Source organism: Leptonychotes weddellii, chromosome 3 (genome assembly GCF_054177405.1).
Source record: "Leptonychotes weddellii isolate Sample4059 chromosome 3, ASM5417740v2, whole genome shotgun sequence".
NCBI classification, from domain to species: Eukaryota; Metazoa; Chordata; class Mammalia; order Carnivora; family Phocidae; genus Leptonychotes; species Leptonychotes weddellii.
In genome coordinates this window covers 9,359,620-9,382,745 of record NC_138371.1, presented here as the reverse complement: position 1 = coordinate 9,382,745, position 23,126 = coordinate 9,359,620, and the positions used below count along the sequence as shown (strand labels likewise).

Below are 23,126 nucleotides of genomic sequence, written 5' to 3'. Positions count from 1 at the left end.
GTTGACCATAGAGTTGAGGGTCCATTTCTGGGCTCTCTATTCTGTTCCACTGATCTATGTGTCTGTTTTTGTGCCAGTACCATACTGTCTTGATGATGACAGCTTTGTAATAGAGCTGGAAGTCTGGAATTGTAATGCTGCCAGCTTTACTTTTCTTTTTCAACATTCCTCTGGCTATTTGGGGTCTTTTCTGGTTCCATACAAATTTTAGGATTATTTGTTCCATTTCTTTGAAAAAAGTTGATGGCATTTTGATAGGGATTGCATTAAATGTGTAGATTATTCTAGGTAGCATTGACATTTTCACAATATTTGTTCTTCCAGTCCATGAGCATGGAACGTTTTTCCATTTCTTTGTGTCTTCCTCGATTTCTTTCATGAGTATTCTATAATTTTCTGAGTATAGATCTTTGCCTCTTTGGTTAGATTTATTCCTAGGTATCTCATGGTTTTGGGTGTAATTGTAAATGGGATCAACTCCTTAATTTCTCTTTCTTCTGTCTTGTTGTTGGTGTATAGAAATGCAACCAATTTCTGTGCATTGATTTTATATCCTGCCACTTTATGAATTTGAAGAAGAGTTTGACTTCTTCTTTGCCAATTCAGATGCCTTCTATTTCTTTTTGTTGTCTGATTGCTGAGGCTAGGGCTTCTAGTACTATGTTGAACAGCAGTGGTGATAGTGGACATCCCTGCCACATTCCTGACCTTAGGGGGAAAGCTCTCAGCTTTTCCCCATTGAGAATGATATTCGCTGTGGGTTTTTCATAGATGGCTTTTATGATATTGAGGTATGTACCCTCTATCCCTACACTGTGAAGAGTTTTAATCAAGAAAGGATGCTGTACTTTGTCAAATGCTTTTTCTGCATCTATTGAGAGGATCATATGGTTCTTGTTCTTTCTTTTATTAATGTATTGTATCACATTTATTGTTTTGTGGATGTTAAAACATAACTTTTCTGTTTGTAAATGCAACTTGTTACCGTAACATACTTAAAAGTCTTCTGCATAGTGAGATGATCCCACACCCCAGGAGAATGTAATTTTCCATCTCCTGTGCAGACAGCACACTGGAGCCTCAAGCAGGCTGAGACAAAGGACTAATATCACATGACCAAAATATAAATTCACTGTGATATTGTGTTAAAGATTGTGAATAGTCAATACTCTTCTAGCTCAGGTGCAGTGGAACATGATTGAGAAGTTGGAGTGTGGGGCCTTTCAAGCAGGTTGCCTGGAATTTCTTTGCTCCACTATTCACTTTTGGCAAATTACGTAATCTCTCCATGCTTTGCTTTCTCTTCCTCTTCTGTAGAAGGGTGACAGCAACAATCTCTTCATGGACGTTTGAGCATTGAATATGAGATCACACCTGCAAAATACCTTGTACTTCATTGAATCAGCAATTAATTTCCACCTTTGGTTCAAATTCCAATTTGAAAATTACAGTTGATTGCTCTGACATAGCCTTTGAAAGGCTGAAAACTGGATGATTTTGATAATCTAATATGCCCCAATTTCTACATGGGTAGAAGGCCCAACATGTACCCTAGGCAAAATTCAGAGCCACATAATTTGCGTGATCCCCAACAAAATTTCTCCTGAAATCTCCTCACTTTCTTTTGGTTCTGTGACCTTCTATCCTCTCAGATGTCTGCCAAGTCATTACTCTCCAATAATCTTTGTTGTTTTCCAATATTGGGCTAAGCACGGTACATGAGTTTTAAAAGAAGAATAAAATGTCTCCTCTTTCCTCTTTGGGAAGAGATAATGTTGGCTATGCTGATAAAAGATCAATAGCTCTGAAAGAACTAAATAATAACTGAAGACAATAGAAAAGATGTCACCAGACAAGCATGACTGATATCCAAATCCCCTTTTAATTTGGTCCCTATATTAATTTGTCTCAACTACATAATGAAAGTTTCCACAAAAATGCCCCCTGTGACCTTTTCTATTAAAGTGATCCTCTTGACACCTCCTTTGAGTACCTAAAACTCCATGGAGAACAAATTGAAAACCACTTCCTTTAGGGAGGAAGCACATGTCTCATCTTTACATGCTCTGTCTTACTCAGTTCCAGAGAGTATTACTGCATAGATGGTTTGTGACCACCTAGAAGAGAAGCAAGGAACCCCCCCCCACCAAGACTAGTGTGTGTCCATTAAATACAAGACAATGCCCAGACCCAGCTAGATGTTCAAAAATGTATAATGGATTGATTCCTAGAAAAAAACCTCCTTCTATATGACTTCTTATACTAGTACAAAAAGGGAAAGAAATAGAAATTTTGTAACCTGATCAACAAGGCATTTAAGAAAATGTGCCGTTTTCCCTAATTAGTCCATTGGAGAATAAAGACAGGAGAGAAGGTGAGATATGTGAATTTGTAGTTGGTAGAATAATCATAGCTGAAGATTCTTGATTAATGGGTGTGCATTCACCTTTAAGGAAGCATCTAATGAGATCACAGCATTCTGTCTTCTGTCCTCTTCTTTTAGGAGATGTATTATTGACTTACAAATAGGGAGCACACTTGTCAAATGTATGGATGATCCAAGATGAAGATGGGATGATAATTCATTGTATAAAAGGATAAATACCCCCCCACACCAAATTCTCAACAAACTGGACTAGAAGTCAGCATTCACCACATGAAGTTGAACAGGAATGGGCATAAAATCATTGCAGTTCTCAGTTTGAACTGTACCAATATGAAAGGGAGATAGTACCTGTCTTCAAAGCAGTTAGTGTAAAAAAATAAGTTTCTGATTGACAGCAAAATTAATATGAGAAAACTGCGATGTGGCTGCCAGACACATTAATGGTTTCTTAAATTATATAAATAGAAACCTAAAGTCTAGGCAAGTCATCAAAGTCTGGTGCATCCAAATCACCTTGGATGTTTGCTTAAGTGCAAATTCCAGGTTCCCAACATCTACTGAATACACACAAGGGTCTGTCTGGATGTTGTGCCCTGGAGTCTGACTCTAACAGTCTCCAGAGGTGATTTCCATGCTGGTGCCCACTTCAGAGGATTCGTGTCGAGAATAAATGGCACAATATATATAAAAGCACAGTGTTAGCAGAGTGTAAGTGCTCAATAAATGGTAGCTTTAAGTCTTCTTTATGGTCATTTTATCAGTTATATTGATTATTAGTTCTATTGAAAAATTCTTTATCTGGATCAAACTTACCAATTCATCTTGTATGTGAGACCTTTCCTTCCTTTTTTTTCTCTCCCTGCCTTTCAGTCTTCTAGCCTTCTAATATTTCCTTTTTTTCCTTTCCGCATATATTAACTAGAACTTACTTATGTACATGGTTTTATCCTTGGCCATGTGGAGACTTAAAAAACATGGGTCCTGCCCTCAGATGATATCCACCTGGTAGGGGAGGTTTAACCTATATATAAATAACCATACAAGAATTGAAGTGCCCTGGAGCATGGGGAAGCTTTCTGGAACTGCTTGTGCTCCAAAAAAGGCGAGGAGCAATAAGGAGTATTATAGATAAGTGTATGACTCCTGCATTCTCTTAATGGAGGACATTTTCTGCAACCAGGAGATCCTTGCCAGAGGAAATAGAGATCCTCTTGGCAAACACAAGCCATGTTCAGTTCTCTTCACCAGCCCCCAAACCCCACTCTCTACCCACCCCTCTTTATCCTCACACCAAAACCATTGATCCTGTTCCAAAAGAAGATAACACCCTAGAAATTCTCCTCAACATTGTTGGGAATTATTTCATGCTCCCCCAGCTTCAAAAGCTTAGCCAGCACTTTGCAAACTTTAATGTGCCTATGAATCACTGTGCATCTCAGTTAAAGAGATTCCAGTTCACTGGGTCTGGGTTGGAGCCTGAGAATCTACATTTCTAACAAGCTCCTGTTAGAAAAGTTGTAATAATTGATAAACAGAAATTAAATATTAATATTAATGAACCATCAGCTAAGAGTTAAAATGCTGCCTTGACAAGCAAGTAGAATAAACATTCAGATGTCAAGAACTTATCAAGAGCAAGACTTCTAGACTAAATTCTTTTTTCTTAATTGAAGTATAGTGGACACACAATGTTTCAGGTATACCACATAGCGAATTTAACAAGTCTATACATTATGCTATGGCTATGCTCACCACAGGGGTAGCCACCATCTGTCACCAGAAAACATTATTACAACGCCATGGACCATCTGCCCTGTGCTGTACCTGTTGTGTGCATTCCTAAGGCTTCTGTGAAATATTTGAAGTGTGAGATGGAAAAGTTGCATATTTAGCATTGCCTGGGAAATGTGGCCACAGGTTTGTTTTTTATTTTCTTCCAAGATATTATTGAAGCTGTGTTTAATTGCATTTCTGCTGCTACCAAAACACTTTTTTCATGCTACAAAGATTCATGAATCTCCCATTATGTGTATTTATTAGGTGACAGTTCTTGCTGACAATGCCAGAGAATAAAATGCTTCCAGAGGAAACAAGAGATCCAGGTGTCTGCTTTTGGTTTATGTGATGTCAGGTCATCACATTGTACACTGGGGAGTGTTCCCTTTTTGTGTGAAAGGGTCAGATTCCAGATTGTCATCTTATTTTAAAGAATGTGAAGAAAATAAGTGATTCAAAAAACTAAAAATAAATCATTCGGATCATAATATATTCTCTATTTAAGATAGTTGATGAAATGAAGAAATGTACCATGCAAATGAGAAGCAGCTTTAGCCAGGAAATATTCTGCCTTATCAACAGCTAATTGTTATTTGAATGTTTATTAGTAAGATGAGAAACTCAAATCTGGACGATGTTGGAAGAAAAAAAAAATGGATTCTATTTTCACCAGACAGAAATCTTAAAGTTTCTATATTTTTATGATGTATACCAAAAAAGTACAGCTTTTAAAATATTTGTATTTCTAGTATTACAAAATATAAATGTATGTTTAAATCAAAGATCACTGTGATAAAAAGAAGTGATGGATATGAGTTGGAATGACCAAATTAGCAAATTTTATGTTCTAGATCTCATCTCTCTCTGACAGTATCAGAAATAAAATCATAATAAGGACACAAAGGACTCAGATAATAGATTAATAATGCTTCCAACTTGGAGTAATAAAGCCAACACTCAAAACTTCTAAAATTCAGTCAATAGAAATTATTGTGCATAGTGGACATACGTTACATAGAAAAAGATTGTATCTTTTTATCTTTATATCTCAAAAATATCGCTCAGTTCCTGGTACATGGGCAACTTTTAATAAATGTTTGTTCAATGAGTGCATGACTGCATGAATGCCTGAAAATTCTAGGAGTTACAGAAAAATATGAATGATGTACAGCAGAAGTTGGCAAACTTTTTTTATAAAGAGGCAGATAGTAAATATCTTAGGTGTGCAGGTCATACATTCTCTTTCATAACCCAACTTGGCCATTGTAGTGAAATCACCCATAAATGACAAGTAAAGGAATAGGTATGGCTGGTATTCCAATAAAACTTTATTAACAAAATCAAGCTACATGTAGTAGGTTGTAATTTATTGACCCTAAGATAGAGTAAGGTTGATCATTGTCTTCACGAAGGTGCAACGACTGAAAGGAAATAGAAAAACAAATATTAAAAACAACTTGAATAGTTTGGAATAGTTCCTTCCAACTAGGATGGTGCAGGTGGTATTCAACTCATACTCCTTTGGAGAAAAATGAAAAGCTGGATTGAAAAACAAAAATAAAAGCAAAGATTGCAGAACAAGGAGTGCAGCCAACATTTGGGGTCACAAGACTCAGAATGAGGGAAATGCATCTGGTGAGCTGTAAATTCCCACTGGCCTTTCCTGGTATTTACCAATTCAAATGGTAGGCAGTGTCCCACGGCTGCGCTATCAAAGTAGGGTGCAGTACCTGTCTGTAAGCTGTTACTATCAGGATGTGTTGAGAGAGTTACAGTATGTGTCAAATTTAGAAAAGTGTAAAATGAGTAATTTTTGGTCCATTTTATCTAATAACTTTTAAAAATGGTCCTGTAGTTTTATGTCTTTTATTCATTAAATCTTCTCAGGAATTCATCCTTACTGTATTTTACAAAGTTATCATCTAAAGACAGATAAGACATTTTTAGCAAGTAAAATTTGAGTTCTTGATGGTGACACAATCCTTCCAGGAATGCAGTATTGCTTTTATTTTTAAGATTTATTTATTTATTTGAGAGAGAGAGAGAGCAGGGGAGAGGCAGAGGGAAAGGAAGAGAGAGAATCACGGAAACAGACTCCCCGCTGAGCATGAAGCCCTAGCCGGGTCTCCATCCCAAGACCCTGAGATCATGACCTGAGCCTAAATCGAGAGTCGGTCGTTTAACCACCCAGACACCCCAGTATTGCTTTTGATTTACTGTTTTTCTAGGTAGAGGCAGTTCAAATGGTTTGCATTTGGTCTTTCTCCATAATAACCCTTACTCCACAGATCAGGGAGCCAGTGTGGGGATTCTGCCTACTGTTAAGTATGTCTATTCCAAGTATGCATTCTGTAACTTGGGAAGTAACCACAGATAGAATACTGGAATCAGTGTCAATTAAGAGCCAGTATCTAGTAGTCCCAGAAAGAAGCAATTTCCTTTTCCCTAATGCACAGTTACCCTGGTTAAAAGCCATAGGTCCCTTTGGGAGAAGATTGGGAGAAAAATTACCAGGATAAAATTTCAGTAGTGTAGTGAGGTCCTTTTTTGAGGGGATCTGGCCTTCCCTACATTGAAGGTGGTGGGTCTATAAACTGGCTCATGTCTGGGAATTGATTCAGGGGTTATGACCCTGTTTTTATGATTTGAGTTAGACTTATATTTACTTGATCTAGAAGTTGTCCGCTTATACAGATCAAGTAAAAAAAAAAAATAGTAGTCTTACTATTTATTTCACTTTTAGGAACACCATGGTTAACTAGCCAACACCATAGGTCTGTGCAAGTCACATGATCCTGATTGCTGTTTTAACTCTGCTGTCCTTAAGGTAAGTACATCCACCTGGTCTTTGACTGTTGAGTGCTGCCGCTTGGTCCTGCCATCCTGGGGTCCAATTACTTCCACTGAATTTAAATTTTCCAATTTAGTGGCTGTGAGTCCCTCTGTAAGATCTGGCCTTCAGAGAAGAGCTTTCACAAGGATGCTGGGAATCCCCTCACAAATTTATTGTTCAAAGTATTGGTGAAGGTGTATGTCTTGAACCTCGCATTTGAGTAAGTATGCCTTAAATGACAAATCTACCCTAACATTCCAATCTTCCTAAGCCTTTGAAACATTTCCTGAACATTAAACCAAGGGAGGTCAGACATTTCCAGTTTGCTCACAGTGGGCCATCTTTTGATGCCTGGTTTTGTATATTAGAGCCCCTTCTTATTCCCCAAGCTACAACATTAAATCATTAAATGTAGAATCTTTGTTTAGAGAGCCCATATCAATAAATTCTGCCTGATTCAACTTTATGTTCTTTCTACTATTATTCCACTTCCTTTAATGTCCATTTTCAGATATGTTCCCCTGATTTCTGTTTTAGAAATTAGAAAACTCTTTGTTTTGGAGTGTAGCACACCTCCTTTTGCATTATACTTTTCACCTCACCTCTAGGGGCCCTCTGGGACTTGAGTCAAATTACCAGCCTAGAAGCAAAGATGGGTGGTGGCCGTGGGTTCTGAGAAGACCAGACTACATGTCTTCCACAGCACCTGTTACGGTTTCCTCAGGCAATGCAGGGTTAATCTCAGACAGGTGAAACCCCATCCCTGTGGGTGGGGATGACTCTCTTATTGTGTTTGGGGAGGACACCCTGCTGGAGTGGGGGAGCCAAGTCCACTGGGAGCAGGGAGGACTTTTCCACTGGCAAAGAAGACACATCATAATTTAGGGGCTTCTCAGAGTCCATAGTCTCTGATGGTTCATCTCCCCCTCCAATTTCCCCTCCTTTATTTTTCCCGTCCTACTATCTTCTTTTTTTTTTTTTAATATATAATGTATTATTTGTTTCAGAGGTACAGGTCTGTGATTCAACAGTCTTACACAATTCATAAAATAAAATTAAAAAAAAAAAGAATTTAGGGGCTTACTGTCCCCAGCTTCATCATTGCCTCCCATCCCAACTTCCAGGATCCTATTCTTTCCCAATGCCCTCACATTAGCAGTAGACACTCTGTGAGGCTTAGAGTTCAACTTGCCTTGTAATTCATCCATTTGCAGGATGAGGGTCTATGTTTGTTGTTCAGCAATTGCAGTTGTAGGGCTTTTGGAGATGCGGGTCTCCTTCAGGGGACCCCTATAAGCTCTTAACTCATTTATATAGTATGTGACCTGGAATTCAAATTCCTGAGCTCATCCTTTTCTCTCTTCCTTTCTTGTCTTTCTTTTTTTTATTTTTTAGGATTTTATTTATTTATTATTTATTTATTTTTATTTATTTATTTTAGAGAGAGCGCACACTCATGAGTGGGGGGGAGGGCAGAGAGGAGGGAGAGACTCTCAAGCAGACTCTGCACTGAGTGTTGAGCCCATGCAGAATTTGATCTCAGGACCCTGAGAACATGACCTGAGCCAAAACCAAGAGTCGGATGCTCAACCGAATGAGCCACTCAGGTGACCCTGAGCTCATCCTTTTCTTTCACCACTTTGTCTGAGGACATTAGGAGCAATCAACCAACATCATTACATTCCTTAGTTCTCCAAAAGTGTTCTAAAGTATCATATACAGAGTTACTTAGCTTTTTTCTTTTTATAAGTAGTTGATTAGAAGTATGCAATACAGATCTTTTGTGTATCTTTACACAGAATGGCCTTAATTCAATATGACAGTGTCCTCATAAAAAGGTGAAATTTGGACATGGAAACACATACATGGGGAGAAAGCCCTATAAAGATAAAGGTAGAGATTGGGGTGATGCTTCTACAAGCCAAAGAATACCAAAGATTGCTAGCAAACCATCAGAAGCTAGGTAAATTCTTCCTCAGAGCCCTCAGAAGGAACCAACTCTGATGATTCCTTGATCTTGTACAACAAACTTCAGAACTGTGAGATAATAAATTTCTGCAGTTTAAGCCACCTAGTTTGTGGTACTTTGTTATGGTAGCCCTAGTAAACAACTACAGTGTAGGAGTGAAAAATGCCATTCCTATTTCTAGCTTTTGTTTCCTGGACCTATGTACTCTGGTTAAGGGAGAACAACATCATGTATTAGTTGTTGGTTTAGTGCATTTGCTGAAGTTTCTATAATAGCACTTGACCCCTATTATGTATTTTCTCTTATTATGGGTCCAGTAGACCATCCCTCCATATTATCAGATTAACTGCTGTGATGGTTAATTTCATGTGTCAACTTGACTGGATCATGGGATGCCCAGATGTCTGGTTAGATGTTATTTCTGAGTGTTTCTGTGAGAGTGTTTCTGAAAGATTTGCATTTGAATCTAATGCTGAGTGGAGAGTGTCAGTCCCCTGTGTACATCATATAAACTCAAGTTTGCATAACTTCGATAATGCTGTTCCTTCCTCTTAGAAGGTACGCTTTCACATCCTCTAAGGTCTAGCTTAGTCATTTTGTTCCAAGAAGTCTTTCATAAATCACTGCTTTCTGCATCCCCTGTGATCAGGCTAAGTGCCTCACTGTGTCTCCATAAGGCTTGGACAATCATCAACAACTAATAGGGGCTCAACAAATGCATTTAGAGTTCAGCTGAATTGGAAATTATCCATGATGTTAGCAACTTAGTGAAATATAATTATTTGTCCCAATTATTATAGTTTGAAAGACAGACTTTATTTTGTATATATAAAGGGTTATGTATCCACTAGATGTTGCTAGAAAATAGACATTATCACTGTTTCAGAAAATACTGCACAAGAAACCAGACACTAATTAAACCTAAAGTCATTTCTGAAATTTTAATTATCATTGACATATATCTAGGTAACTAGAAGTTATTAAACATAACTCGAGATTTAAAATTGTGTTTATTTCATGTACTTCTAATAAGTTTTCTATATATTTTATAATAATTCAGATTTTTTTAAAAAGATTTTATTTACTTATTTGACAGAGAGAGACACAGCAAGAGAGGGAACACAAGCAGGGGGAGTGGGAGAGGGAGAAGCAGGCTTCCCGCCAAGCAGGGAGCCCGATGTGGGGTTCAATCCCAGGAGCCTGGGATCATGACCTGAGCAGAAGGCAGACACTTAATGACTGAGCCACCCAGGTGCCCCAATAATTCAGATTTTTGAAGAGTGTGGTAGACTCTTTTCAAACATGGCATCAGAGGATGGAGCCAAGTGCCCAGAAGGTAGAGCCAAAAGCTGAAAAATACAATGAACAAAGGAATCACTCCCAGAAAATAGAAATTGTCACAACCCTACTCCCTGGAGAAGGAGCTCCGTGATATGCTCCCAGATGGGTTTCAGAATTAATTAAGACCAGTGACTGTCTGCTGCTTATAGTCTCCTGTACATTGAGTGTTGAGGGCTTGAGGGGCTGATGACAAGTTTTTTTTTGTTCACAGATGTCTAGATCAAGAGTTGCTACCCCTGAGGAGCCTTAACCACATTCAGACATGATTAAAATTGCAAGGATTTGGAGACTGAGCCTGATATCAAAACAAAGATAAGACTTTGGGGGAAGGCTTAAGAGTTTTTTCATGAAAGAAGAATGTGAATAAATTATTGTAGGTGGAGAGTGGACTTTGGAAAATTCCTTTCAAGATGGCCACAGTAATTAACCCATCCGTCTATGCAAATCCTTTGTCATGTGACTTTTCCATGTCTTCCATCAAGCGGTGGAGTCTGTTTTCCCATCTCTTTAAATATGGGATGACCTTGTGACTTACAGTGATCAACAGAATGCAGTGGAGTGATGTTGTATGTGTAACTTCTCAAGCTAGTCCTTCAGGGGCCCTGTAGCTTCCACTTTCACCCTCTTGGACTCCTGAGTCCACAATGCTGTGGAAAAAACCCAGTCTACCCTACTGGTAAATGGTACCCAATTCACAGCACCAACTGCTGGCAAGGTGAGTGGGGCCATTTTGTACCTTTCACCCCAGTCAAGTTATCAGATGAAAACAGCTAATGAGTGTTCCCAGGGGATAGCTGCAGAAGATCAGCCCAGTTCGCTAACCCCTAAAATTGTAAGAAATAATCAATCTTTGCTGTTGTTAGTTCCTATGTTTTGAGCTGGTTTGTTACACGATATTAGAAAATTGAAAAAAAAAAACACATTTACCTAAATTTTTAAAATAAGAAAATGAATTTGTTGGGGCACCTGGGTGGCTCAGTCATTAGCGTCTGGTCATGATCCCAGAGTACTGGGATCGAGCCCCGCATCAGGCTCCCTGCTCAGCAGGAAGCCTGCTTCTCCCTCTCCCAGCTCAGCAGGAAGCCTGCTTCTCCCTCTCCCACTCTCCCTGCTTGTGTTCCCTCTCTCACTGTGTCTCTCTGTCAAATAAATAAAATCTTAAAAAAAAAAAGAAAATGAATACTTTTAGATGATTTTATACAATCAAGAGTTATTGGTGACAATTTTATATCAATATTTGGTAACTGAACAAAGTAAGAACTCAATAAATATTTATTGAATACTAAATCAATGTAGGCAGCTTCAATCCTCAAATCAAGAATCAACTTATTTTTTTTTGTAGTAAAGATTCTATGTATATTATTAAGGTTATATTACTGTTCATCTTTACCAATTACTAAGCATCATAGTATATCAGTTTATTATTTGTGCATTTTCCTTCATTTTTCACTTTTTTAGAAGCTGAAAGACAACAGTGATGATGGAAAAGAAGAAAAAACTGATAAAGATCACAATCGTCATTTTGTTCACATAATGTCTTAAGATAATAAAATATCTTTCAGAGGTTTTTTTATAAGTCCCAAGTATGTTTTCATTTAAATGAGAGGATTAGAAATAAATACTGTAGAGCTCATTTGTTGAAGTTTAATTAGCATTTGATTCAGACTTTCAATTTTCAGCTTCTCTCCTTTCTGGTCGTACAAGTAGATAACCAAGCTTCTCCTAATTTATGTATTCTCATCTGTAAGGTGGGAAGAGTGATATATGTCTCAGTAGATTATTGCATTTCGTAGACATTGAAGTGCTCGAAAGTGCTATTATTAATTCTCATTCTAGAAGGTTCTTTGCCTTAAATTACAATCTTTAGCATTATATGTAAGGTAGCTTGATTTAATAGGAAAATGTAGGCTACGTGACATAAAATACAGGCTAGCCCACTCAGATACCCAACCCAACCTCTTCGGTATGGCCTTCCTCAACTCTTGAGATTGGGAACCTGGAAAATTCACTTCCTGGAGTATTTTTCAGCTAAGTATGGCCACACGATTCACTTCTGTGCAAAGAGTGAGGCACGAGCGTAAGTGTGGAAGTACCACCATCTTCTCTCCCATCCGTAAGGTAGATGTGATGATAGGAATTGGAGCAGCTGCCATGCAACCCCGAGGGAAAGGGAACAAAATCAAACCCATGACCCCATGCTAACAACCTCCTACCTTTAGATTTATTGCTATATGAGAAAAAGAATGTCTCTAATTTCTTGAAGGTCACAATTTAATTGAATTCTCCCTCACAAGTGAATGCAAGCCCCACCTGAGACACCCTTTGGTGCAGAATGGATACAATTCCATTTTATTCCTTACTAGTTGTGTGACAGGAACAAAAACAAAGTGTGGGAGCAAGGGTTGGTGAGGGAGGGGTCCAGCTATTGATACAACCCAAGAACAAACACGTCAAACACCCAAGAGTGTTTCTGGCATATAATAGGCTGTGAGTGGCAAAAATCACAGGTAAGAATCATTTCCCTTATCTTATGGCTGTGAGTTGTTTGTTGAGAAATCACGGAATTACTTCCCTATGAACATTTTGTCTTGAAGAGAACACGTTGGGCAATTCAGCAGTCTGAACAGAAAATAAAAGTTATTGAGCATATTAAGCACTAAGCAAATGTCAACTCTCTCTCCTTTAGGTTGTGTGCTTACAGGTAGTTTCCAAACCAACCAAATAACTTTCAAAAGCTAATTACAGCTTAAAACTAAGAGGAGGCTTGATATTGAAAGTATTTTTTTTAAGTCAGTTTAAAATGTACCATGTCTACTGACAGATGTGGTTCATATTCAGTGGTCTTATTTTAAAATAAATAAATATAGCAAGAACTACTCTGCTAAGCATATACATTTCATCACATTCTGGATACTGAGCTGCTTACCGTCAAAAAATAACCCAAGTTTAAGAAAGTGTTTTACTAAAAACTGGCTTACAGGATTTTTTTTTTCTTTTTACCTCTATATGAAAAATCCCAAATAACATTGGACAATGCAGTCCCTTGGAATATATGATCTCACAGTATTTTACAAAAATAAAGTCCTGACACATTGTATTTTAAGAGTAAGAGTGGGTGAGACATGAAAGAAAATAAAAAACTTGTGTCTCTTTTGGGTTAGAATTCGTTCACTTCTGTATAAATAATTAAAAAGAATCTCTCCCTCTTTTGAATTCACTTGTGGCCAATTAGGTAATCTGGACCAAACCTCCTGCTGACAAGTACAAAACATAAAGGATAAAATACATATATTAAAATAAAATCTTACAAACATCAAACAAGTCGTAAGGATTTACCAGGGCACCTTGTCAGTGAGAAAATAGGGAAGCAGCCTCATAAAGCAGCAACTTCTATCCTGAGAGAATATGACCATCTTGACCAACTTAAACTTTTATTTTGATAGCTCTGTGCAGAGAGAGAGCCAGATCAAAGGCTAGAGCGGACAGAAGAGCGGGTATCCGGTAGAAGACTCATTCCCACAATCTGGAGCCTGAGAGGTCTACTCTCTCAAAATAAAGATGAGTGAGACATGATGCATCTGCTCCAGAACCCACATGGCTGAATGTCCAGGGAACCTCAGCATGTTGCTTTGAGGTGGCCCCTGACTGGTATCCTCCGTGGAGGAAAATGCTAAATCTGGAATCTCAAATTATTCATCTATTTTCCCCCAAATACATTTGCTGACAAAGATAAGATACTGTATAACAGAACAATTTGACAAAAAATAATAAGATAAATTAAAAAATAGATAGATAAAACCCAGATGTGCAAACACATCAGACATCTGAATATCTAACAGACCACGAAACCTATGCTTACTATGTTTAAAGAAATAAAAGTGATAAAATTGAAAATATTAGTAGAAAGCACAAAGCTATAAAAGATATCATTAAATTTGAAGAAATAAATAAACCAGCTGAGATTTAAAAGTCAATGAATTATGAGGGGGGGTGGGGGACTATACTTAAAACACTACTGGCCTAATGAACACTTGCTATAGACACAGGGTATAGGTGGAATTTATGGGAGTGCTTCTTTCTCAAACAATTAAATAAAATATTATTAATCACAGTGAAACATAATTTTATATGATATATCATCCACGGCGGACACTTCTAGACCCCTTCATCTCCCTTTCGTTTTTCATTTTATCTTTAGTTACTCCATCAGTGGGATCGGGAAGATTTGTTCACTTTCGGATGAGAGGACTGAGGAAGAGTGCATTAAGTCTCTTTCAAAAATTATCATTACTTTTTACTTTAATATCACTTTTAAGAATTCAAAGTTGCTTTGAAAATTCATCTGTATTATATAGCTTGCTTGATTGGGTGAAACTTGAGATTAGCTCTTAAATATATCTTTTCCCCACATATGAATAGAAATTGTGTTTACAGTTTGTAAGTAAGTACTAAAATTGATGGAGAGACGTTGATTCTCAGCCAGGTGGACAGCACATCACTGGGTGATATTTGTATGTCTTAGGAAATAGATACATGTGTATCTGAGCTGTTTGTTAAGTGTGGGTGAAACTGTTGTGAAGTGAAATACATGGTGGGTGATACGGCATCACGGTGGTTTTCTGAGTTGAAGCCTACAGTCTGGGATTTATGAAGACATAGACTTCAGAAACCAAAGGATAAAGAACTATTTCCATCAGCATGTAAGGACACCATTATCCGCATCCTAAGTGATAAAGATGGAGACACCAAGAAAATGCATTAGTTTTGTAAATCAAAATTGTGTCTGAGCAAAAGAATATGCCTCTTTGGAGGTACAGCAACAGCCCAATTTTTTTTTTTAATATTTTATTTATTTATTTGATAGAGACACAGCAAGAGAGGGAACACAAGCAGGGGGAGTGGGAGAGGGAGAAGCAGGCTTCCCGCCGAGCAGGGAGCCCGATGCGGGGCTCCATCCCAGGAGTCTGGGATCATGACCTGAGCCGAAGGCAGACGCTTAACAACTAAGCCACCCAGGTGCCCCCAGCAACAACCCTATTTAAAGAAAAGAAGATAAAGTCTAGTTAGAAAAGAGCCTCCTGGGCGCCTGGGTGGCTCAGTTGGTTAAGCGACTGCCTTTGGCTCGGGTCATGATCCCGGAGTCCCTGGATCGAGTCCCGCATCGGGCTCCCTGCTCTGCAGGGAGTCTGCTTCTCCCTCTGACCCTCCCCCCTCTCATGTGCTCGCTCTCTCTCATTATCTCTCTCTCAAATAAATAAATAAAATCTTTAAAAGAAAAAAAGAAAAGAAAAGAGCCTCCTGCTCACATGGGGGGCAGGGGTGACAAAAAAAGAATCAGTCAAATGTCCAGGAAAAAAAAGTGACTCAAAAAGAGTATGTTACAATGGGTTTAAGGAAGAGAGAAAATCAGGGGTGGACAGAGAGGGGCTTGCCAGCATGCACCTGTCCAAAGTGTGACATTGAAACGTATATCCTAGGGAAGTGAAGCTCTGTAGAGTAATGTTTCTCCAGTTTTTGTGTACTGTTTAGTTCTATTAAATACATTTTCATTCAGTTAAGCACATTTAATAGGACACAGTTTTAGATGCTTAGTTGTATGTAGTCTTTTGACTAATACATCTGAAACGAGTCTGCTCATCAATAGCAAAGATGTCAAGTTCAGTTTTACTCCCCAAGCATTTCCCAGTTTTCACTGCCTATTTCACAAATGGAAAGGTTCTCAAGAGCCTTCTCTGTGACTCTGTTAGCACCTTAGCCCTGCCAATAATTTGAATCAAACAAATTTCAAGGGATTGGGACAGCTATGGTGTGATAATGGGAACTTAAAAAAAAAAAACAAAACAGTACAAATGACAGAATCACAAACTTACAGATGGAGAACAGGCTAGTGGTTTGCAGAGGTGGGAGGTGGGATGGAGGAGGTGGCCTTAGGAAAGAACAGCACAAGGAATCTGCGATGTAGATTTCTGTCTCTTGCCTGTGGTGGTAGACACATGAACTTACACGTGTGCAGAGAACAGAAAACATGCACAAATGAGTGCCTGTAAAACCGGTGAAATCAGGGGTACCTGGGTGGCTCAGTTGGTTAAGTGACTGCCTTCGGCTCGGGTCATGATCCTGGAGTCCCAAGATCAAGTCCCGCATCTGGCTCCCTGCTCAGCAGAGAGTCTGCTTCTCCCTCTGACCCTCCCCCCTCTCATGCTCTCTCTCTATCTCATTCTCTCTCAAATAAATAAATAAAATCTTTAAAAAAAAAAACAAACGGTGAAATCTGGGACACCTGGATGGCTCAGTCTGTTAAGCATCTGCCTTCGCCTCAGGTCATGATCCCAGGGTCCTGGGATGGAGCCCCGTGCCAGGTTCCCTGATCAGCAGGGAGCCTGCTTCTCCCTCTGCCTGATGCTCCCCCTGCTTGTGCTCTCTCTCTCTCTTTCTGACAAATAAATAAATAAAATCTTAAAAAAAAATAAAAGACTAAGGCTTGACAGAGCTCTGAGAAAGAAGGTAAGCATGGAAACTTACTTTGTTGCCTGGCTCAGAAAGAAGTGTCCTTTGCATGTGCTGGATCTGTATGACATTTCATTTACTGAGTCCAAGCTCTGACAAAGTTTCCACCAAAATGGTAGGCTTTTGTTTTCTAGAGGATAATGAGGGGACCCCATGTTCCAATATAGAGGTAAAGGCGTGTCCATATCTGTCCCTACTCATCTCCTCCCCCATCCACCAACAAAAAGCAGAGTGTTTAATATCAGGGAGACAGTGATTCACATCCTTCTACATCACTTAGTATCCATTTCTTAGGTGGGGGGGAAAAAAGTATAAACTCTCGTCTATTTGAAATGCTAGAAGCATTAAGCACATTATCTTTTTCTTCCAAATGGTTTTTGCATGAAAAGAATATTATTATTTTTGCCTCTGATAATTTTTGGAACGAGTCATCAGTTGGTAGATGTTAACTTTTATTCTTTACTAAAAGAAGAGACATTTCTGCATCATGAGATATCTTGAATAGATTAAATTGCTTTGGGGGAAAATAGCTGCAATGAAACTTTAAAAGTTGCTTAATATGGAGGGTTTAAAAAAAAAAGATGTCCACCCTTATTGTTTATTCAGAGAGATTTCTGTAGATTTTTGCCCCCAGAAAAATTTTTCAAGCACTGCAGAATCATTGCTCAATTTAGAGCTGGCTTCAATAGTTCCCTTCGGATTGGAGTATAATAAACACATTAGTGTCCTTTTTTTTTTCATTACATGTTTCCTTGAAAGGTTTTAGCCACTTTTTTTTTTCCCCTAAGGAAATATCAACTTAAAGAAGATTGTAGTTAGAGACATTTTAATAGTACTGCCTTTTTTTTCCTCCTATAAAAGAGATGAATGACATGAGTGAAGTGATAACCACTGGTACTTTACTTGACAAAATATTTAACGTTGGCTGAGGTAAACGAGGAAAACTAAAAGGATGGCAGTCATTTAAAGCCAGAATGTGAGATTCCTGTTAGCCCACGGCAATGCCCCAAAGCTTCGTCCCACACCCTGCAGTTAGAAATCGGTCTTCATACCGAACAGACCTGTGTGGCAGGTGCCACAACCAGGGTGTAGTTTGAAGTGGAGGGGAGCCCATCTCTCCTCTCCGTTACAGTGAGCGTGGAGAGCGTGGCCGGTGGAATCAGAACACATTTCAGCTCTCCTTCAGTGCCTGAACCTCAGCTACCTCAGGCCAACGAGTAACCATGAAAATGAACAACAACAACGTGGATGGCTATCAAACACCTGTCTGTGCCAGTCTTTATAATAAACACTTGATATGCATCGGTTCTTCCACTCTTCACCGTGGTTGCATGTAACCTCCCTCTCCCTTTCTGATAGGAAGGCTCAAAAGGACCGGGTAACTTGCCCCAGGCACACAGCTTCTCAGTCGCCCAGTGGCATAACCAGCATTTTCTCTGATGCCTTTATGAAGGTACAATGACGTTCAGAGATCTGTCAGGGAGTTCCACAACCCCAGGTCAATGAGTGGACCTCCGTTTAAGGGACAAGAAGGAATGTGAGGTTGTGGGAAGCCAGAGATCAGCCAGGAGAGGAGTGGAGCAAAGATGTTCATGGCCCTCTGCGTGAGATCATGCCGACTGTAAGGCCAAAAGCTCGTGTGGCGACCCTTGTTTTCTGGCGGTGTAAAATCAAGTCCCAACGTGGGGTGGCTTAATCCTGCAGACCAGAGCCGAAGTGGTCATACCTGCCCAAGGAAAAGGCTTAAGTGGATTCTGACTCCCATGGCATCCGAAACGAGCCTCACTGAGCTGGAAATCTTATCTCTGTATGTAAGTTCTCTTATCGACATTGATCATCTTCTCAAAATAAATCAGGTTTGTCAAGACAAGAAGAAAGATTTGCTCCCTTGAAAATTGTTTTGTATTTTTTTTTTTTATGCAATGGTCAATCAAGTTGGGCCACAAGAGAAGACACAAGAGCAACTCAGGAAAGAAGCAAAGTTTATGATACTCACAGGTCCCAGAATCGAGAGACCCTGTGTGTCAGTTTGCAGGGTCACATAAGAAATGTATCAGGGTGGTCAGGATCCAGAAGCCAGGCTCTGGAAGGGTGCCTAGGCTGTAAGATTTATTGGGGTTTCCAGGGAAAGGCAAAGCAGGGCAGGGGAAAGTGTTGAGAACTGACTAGTTTGAATAATTTCAGCAAGCTTTGAGCTATAGGGGGAGTCTCTAGTTGCTGGTACCCTGGCCCTGGGATGATGCAGATGGCGGAATATGGCCTCATGGGTGTGTGGGCAGATAGAAGAGGTGTGGCTTTGGACTGGTCAGTTTGCAGATGAAAGACATGCTCTGGCTGAGCCCTTTGTTATCTTGAAGAATTGGCTAGCCCCAAGGGCCAGTCCTTCCTGGCCAGAAACATTTCTTAAAATGTCAAAACATCATAAGATACAGAAAATAAAACCATATATATTTATATGGTATACATAATAAAATTTATATATATTTATTTTTTATATATGTATATATGGGAAATGCAAAATAAACAGCCCATTGTAAAGCGGCACCTGGTGCCCACACTGCTTCATTCTGCCTCCCATGTCTTGGATTTCCAAAGGCGAACACCCTCCAAGCTCATTGTCTTGCCTTCTTCATCCCAGAGCAGCTTGCGTCAAGTTTGACTGTAAAGTCTCATAAAATTTCTAAATACTCAGAGTCCTGGAACCCATTCCCAGAGATTCTGATTTAATATGCCTGCCTAAAGATCTGGAAGCCTGAGATGTTAGCAACTACGCAGACCCTGTGCCCTGGGGACAAACTCCTCTGCCCCTGGCCGGAGAAATGTACACACACACATTCACACTCAGACACATGCTCACACTTGAACCTGAAAACTTCCAGTCCCACCACCTTTTGGGAAACTTTCCCAAGCCTCTCTCCACCCTGGATTAAACCACTGCAATTTGTCACAGCCAAGGCCTTTAAAAAAAAACACACACATTCTGGATGGGGGCCACACTCCCAGTGCCTGGCATCTTCTACTTTTGGCTCAACAATATGAGATGTGTAACTCTTCTCAAATATGGCATTCAAAACTCAGAACATAAAACCTGGCAAACTTGCTGGGATGGGGAGGGAGACTGCTTACGTTGCCCCCAGGTTCCTGCATCAAAAAGACCAGAGTGCACTAGAGAGAGAAAGACATTTAGGCAGTGCCACACTGAGTCCTTAGGAGAATGGGTGGTCAACCACAGGCCCCTGAAGTGTCTTGACATTGGACAAGATTTGTTTCAACCCCACAAACGGAAGACCTATCACTGAAATGGTGGGGACTTTCAGGGACATCAGCAGAAAATTGCCCTTCGAATTCCAAATCTCAGTTACACTGGCAAGATAGAAATGGAGGGAAAATTTGAAAACGCTCTATGGAATTGCCAAGAGTATGGCTGAATGGTGGTCCCCAAAAAGATATGTCCACATCCTAATCCACAGAACTTATGTATATTCTTTTATGTGGCCAAAGATGGGCTTCATTAAGAATTTGGAGAGGGGGAGCTTATCTTGGACTCTCCAGGTGGGCTTTAACTCCAATGACAAGTGTCCTCATAAGACGGAGGCAGAGGGATATCTGACAAATAGAGGAGAAGTGATGTGAAGAAGGAGGTCGAGGTCGGGATGATACATCCACAAGCTCAGGACTGCTAGCAGACAGCAGACACTTGCCAAAGTCAAGGAACAGAACCTCCCCACGGGCCTCTGGAGGGAGCGAGGCCCTGCTGACAACTCGACTTTAGCCAAATGACACCCATTTCAGAACTTTGCCTCCAGAACTGGAAGATAATAAATTTGTGTTAAGCCATGTTTGTTAGAGCAGCAATGGGAAACTAAGACACCAACCAACAAGGAAGTTACAGATTTGGAAAGACAGTCTAAGCAGACCAGGTGGGCTTCAAATGCTAACCCAGCCATAAACTATCTGCGGGACTGTCTCAGTTTCCTCGACTGTAGAAAGGGGCTAGTAAGATTTTCTTCACAGTGTTGTTGTGAAGATCACATAAGATAACTGGAAAAGTGTCGAATAGTAGACTTATAATAAATAAAAGCTGTCAGTATGAGTCCTAGTTACCAAACATTGTTGGACAGAGAGACTCTACATTCCCACATGTTTTCTACACTCAGAAGGTGTGTTTTATTTCAAAGAACATTGCAAGAAGCACCTATGTAAAGGCATTCTGTCCCCATAACTATGCCTAGTAGAATGCCCTGGATTGCACAGTGGTAAAAATTTATGACCTCTCAAGTGGTCTGCTTCAGAGACCTCTTGGGCTCTTCAAACAGCAAAAAGCCTTTTGTTTGGCACAAATTGTGGTAGAAAACTTATGTGGCTATGTGAATGTTCGAAGCAGCAGACAGAAAGAAGCAGGCCAAAAGTGAGCCAAATGGAAATATTAAAAACTAATGATAAAAAAAACCCCACCACATGTTACTGTATGGCTTGCTTCCTTAAATGTTGATGGATGCTACTGACAATCAGTGTCTGGGGCTAGGGTTATATAAAACTTTCTGATTACAAAATGCATGCATTCTTGTCTTTAAAGAAAATAACTTCAGTTGTACCTATTGTTCTCATCAAGTAAACAATATTCCAATTATTTCAAATGGGTCATTGTTCCACAATGTTCCACAAACATGTCAAGTATCGGATCATCTGTGTGATGAGCTAATATTAAGAAAGTTTCTTCATCCTTCTAGAGCAGCTTCCTAAATTCTAGGCACTAGGAAATCAAGCCCAAGAAATAAGACTAGTCAGAGCCCCACTTCTTTCTACATTGCCCTTTCCTGGAAGCTTGGACCACTGAACTCAAGGGGAACCCTGTCCAGAGACTGGCACCAGAACCACCTCAGGGAGTGGGGACGTAAGTATCCCCAGGACGAGGGCTCCTCAGCCAGCTTAGTGTTAGTTTTGCTGTCTATCCCACTCTGACTTTGTTTTGGTTTGGTTTTTTGTATTCCATTATCTTGATTCTTGCTTTGTTTCCTGGTGTCTGCATTTCTATCTAGTATTCCAACTCTGACGGCTGAGTTGTGTGTTTTCTTCTTGGTTAGGTTCTATGCTCAGTGAGCTGGCTTCTCTGGGATCCAGTCCCAAAGCTATATTTCCTAGGGCCCAATTCTAGCAACCTTCTGGCCAACATCTTTGATGCTGACTGTCCACTGGCTTGGCTTTGGTGCCTAACTGTTCCCCAGTTGGCTTCTTTCTTTTGGTGTGTTGGAGGTTTTTCCAGCCCAGTTTTGTTGCTCATTAAGCACTGCTATGGAACATGGTAAAGTGCAAACTATTGTAATTGTATTAGGATAAAAAACATCATTTTCAGATGCAAAAACCTCTTGAAAGGTAAGGAGAGATAGTATTTATCAGCTGATGGGGAGCATTAAGTTGCTCCTAATTCATAGTTTATTTAATAATGAGAGTATGGCTATGAGATATTTTGGGGGTAAAGAGAACTGCCCCAAAAGTTAAGTGTGAATGCTGCACTGCTGTGGAAGAGTCTGGACAAGAAGAATTCAGACCAGAACCCCTGAGAAGTAGAGAGGCAAGGGGTGGGGTGGTGTAACAATGGGGGAGGGGGTGGCTGGAGTTCAACTAGTACAGAGTTGAGAAGATTGACAAAAGCCAAACCTTTTGGGTTTTGGGTTTTTCTTTTTCACTCCCCTCTTTCTTAGGAGACCAGATCACATTTGCAAACCATTTCTTTTGGAAGATCAGGAATGTCTGTGAAGAGAAACTCCCTAACAACATTCTCCCAGAACAGTAGAATTGGATAAGATCTCAAGGGCAGAATGCCCATTGATCCACAGTTGCACCAGACAGTCACATTTATATCTGTTGTCCTGGTGTAATTATTAATATTGGCCTCCATTGACTTTCTAAAGTGGCTATGTCTTAGGGATGATAAACTAAGCTAATGGCACATTGCATATTTAAAATTTTTCCACAGGGATGCCTGGATGGCTCAGTCAGTTAAGGGTCTGCCTTCAGCTCAGGCCATGAGCCCATGGTCCTGGGATTGAGCCCTAAGTTGGGTTCCTTACTCAGCGGGGAGCCTGCTTCTCCCTCTGCCTGCTGCTCCCCCGTTTGTGCTCTCTTTCCTTTGATAAATAAAATCTTTTTTTTAAAATTTTATTATGTTATGTTAGTTACCATACAATACATCATTGGTTTTTGATGTGGTGATCCATGATCCATTGTTTTCGTATAACACCCAGTGCTCCATAGAGTACGTGCCCTCCTTAATACCCATCACCGGGCTAACCCATCCCCCCTCCCCCCTCCCC

At 39.8% G+C, this 23,126-nt stretch overlaps 1 long non-coding RNA gene across 2 annotated transcripts in view; it reads left to right on the top strand.

Moving 5' to 3' along the window:
- Window positions 1-15,180, top strand: part of LOC145720443 (uncharacterized) — a 32,013-nt gene extending 16,833 nt beyond the window's left edge. Inside the window, exons 2-3 of one of the 2 annotated variants that reach the window (XR_014143349.1) lie at window positions 6,906-7,215; window positions 11,764-15,180. This is a non-coding gene — a long non-coding RNA (uncharacterized LOC145720443). Of the gene's footprint in view, window positions 1-6,905; window positions 10,922-11,763 lie in introns of those variants that run through there. The other variant, XR_014143348.1, reaches the window with a different exon arrangement.
- The last annotated feature ends 7,946 nt before the right edge of the window (window positions 15,181-23,126 follow it).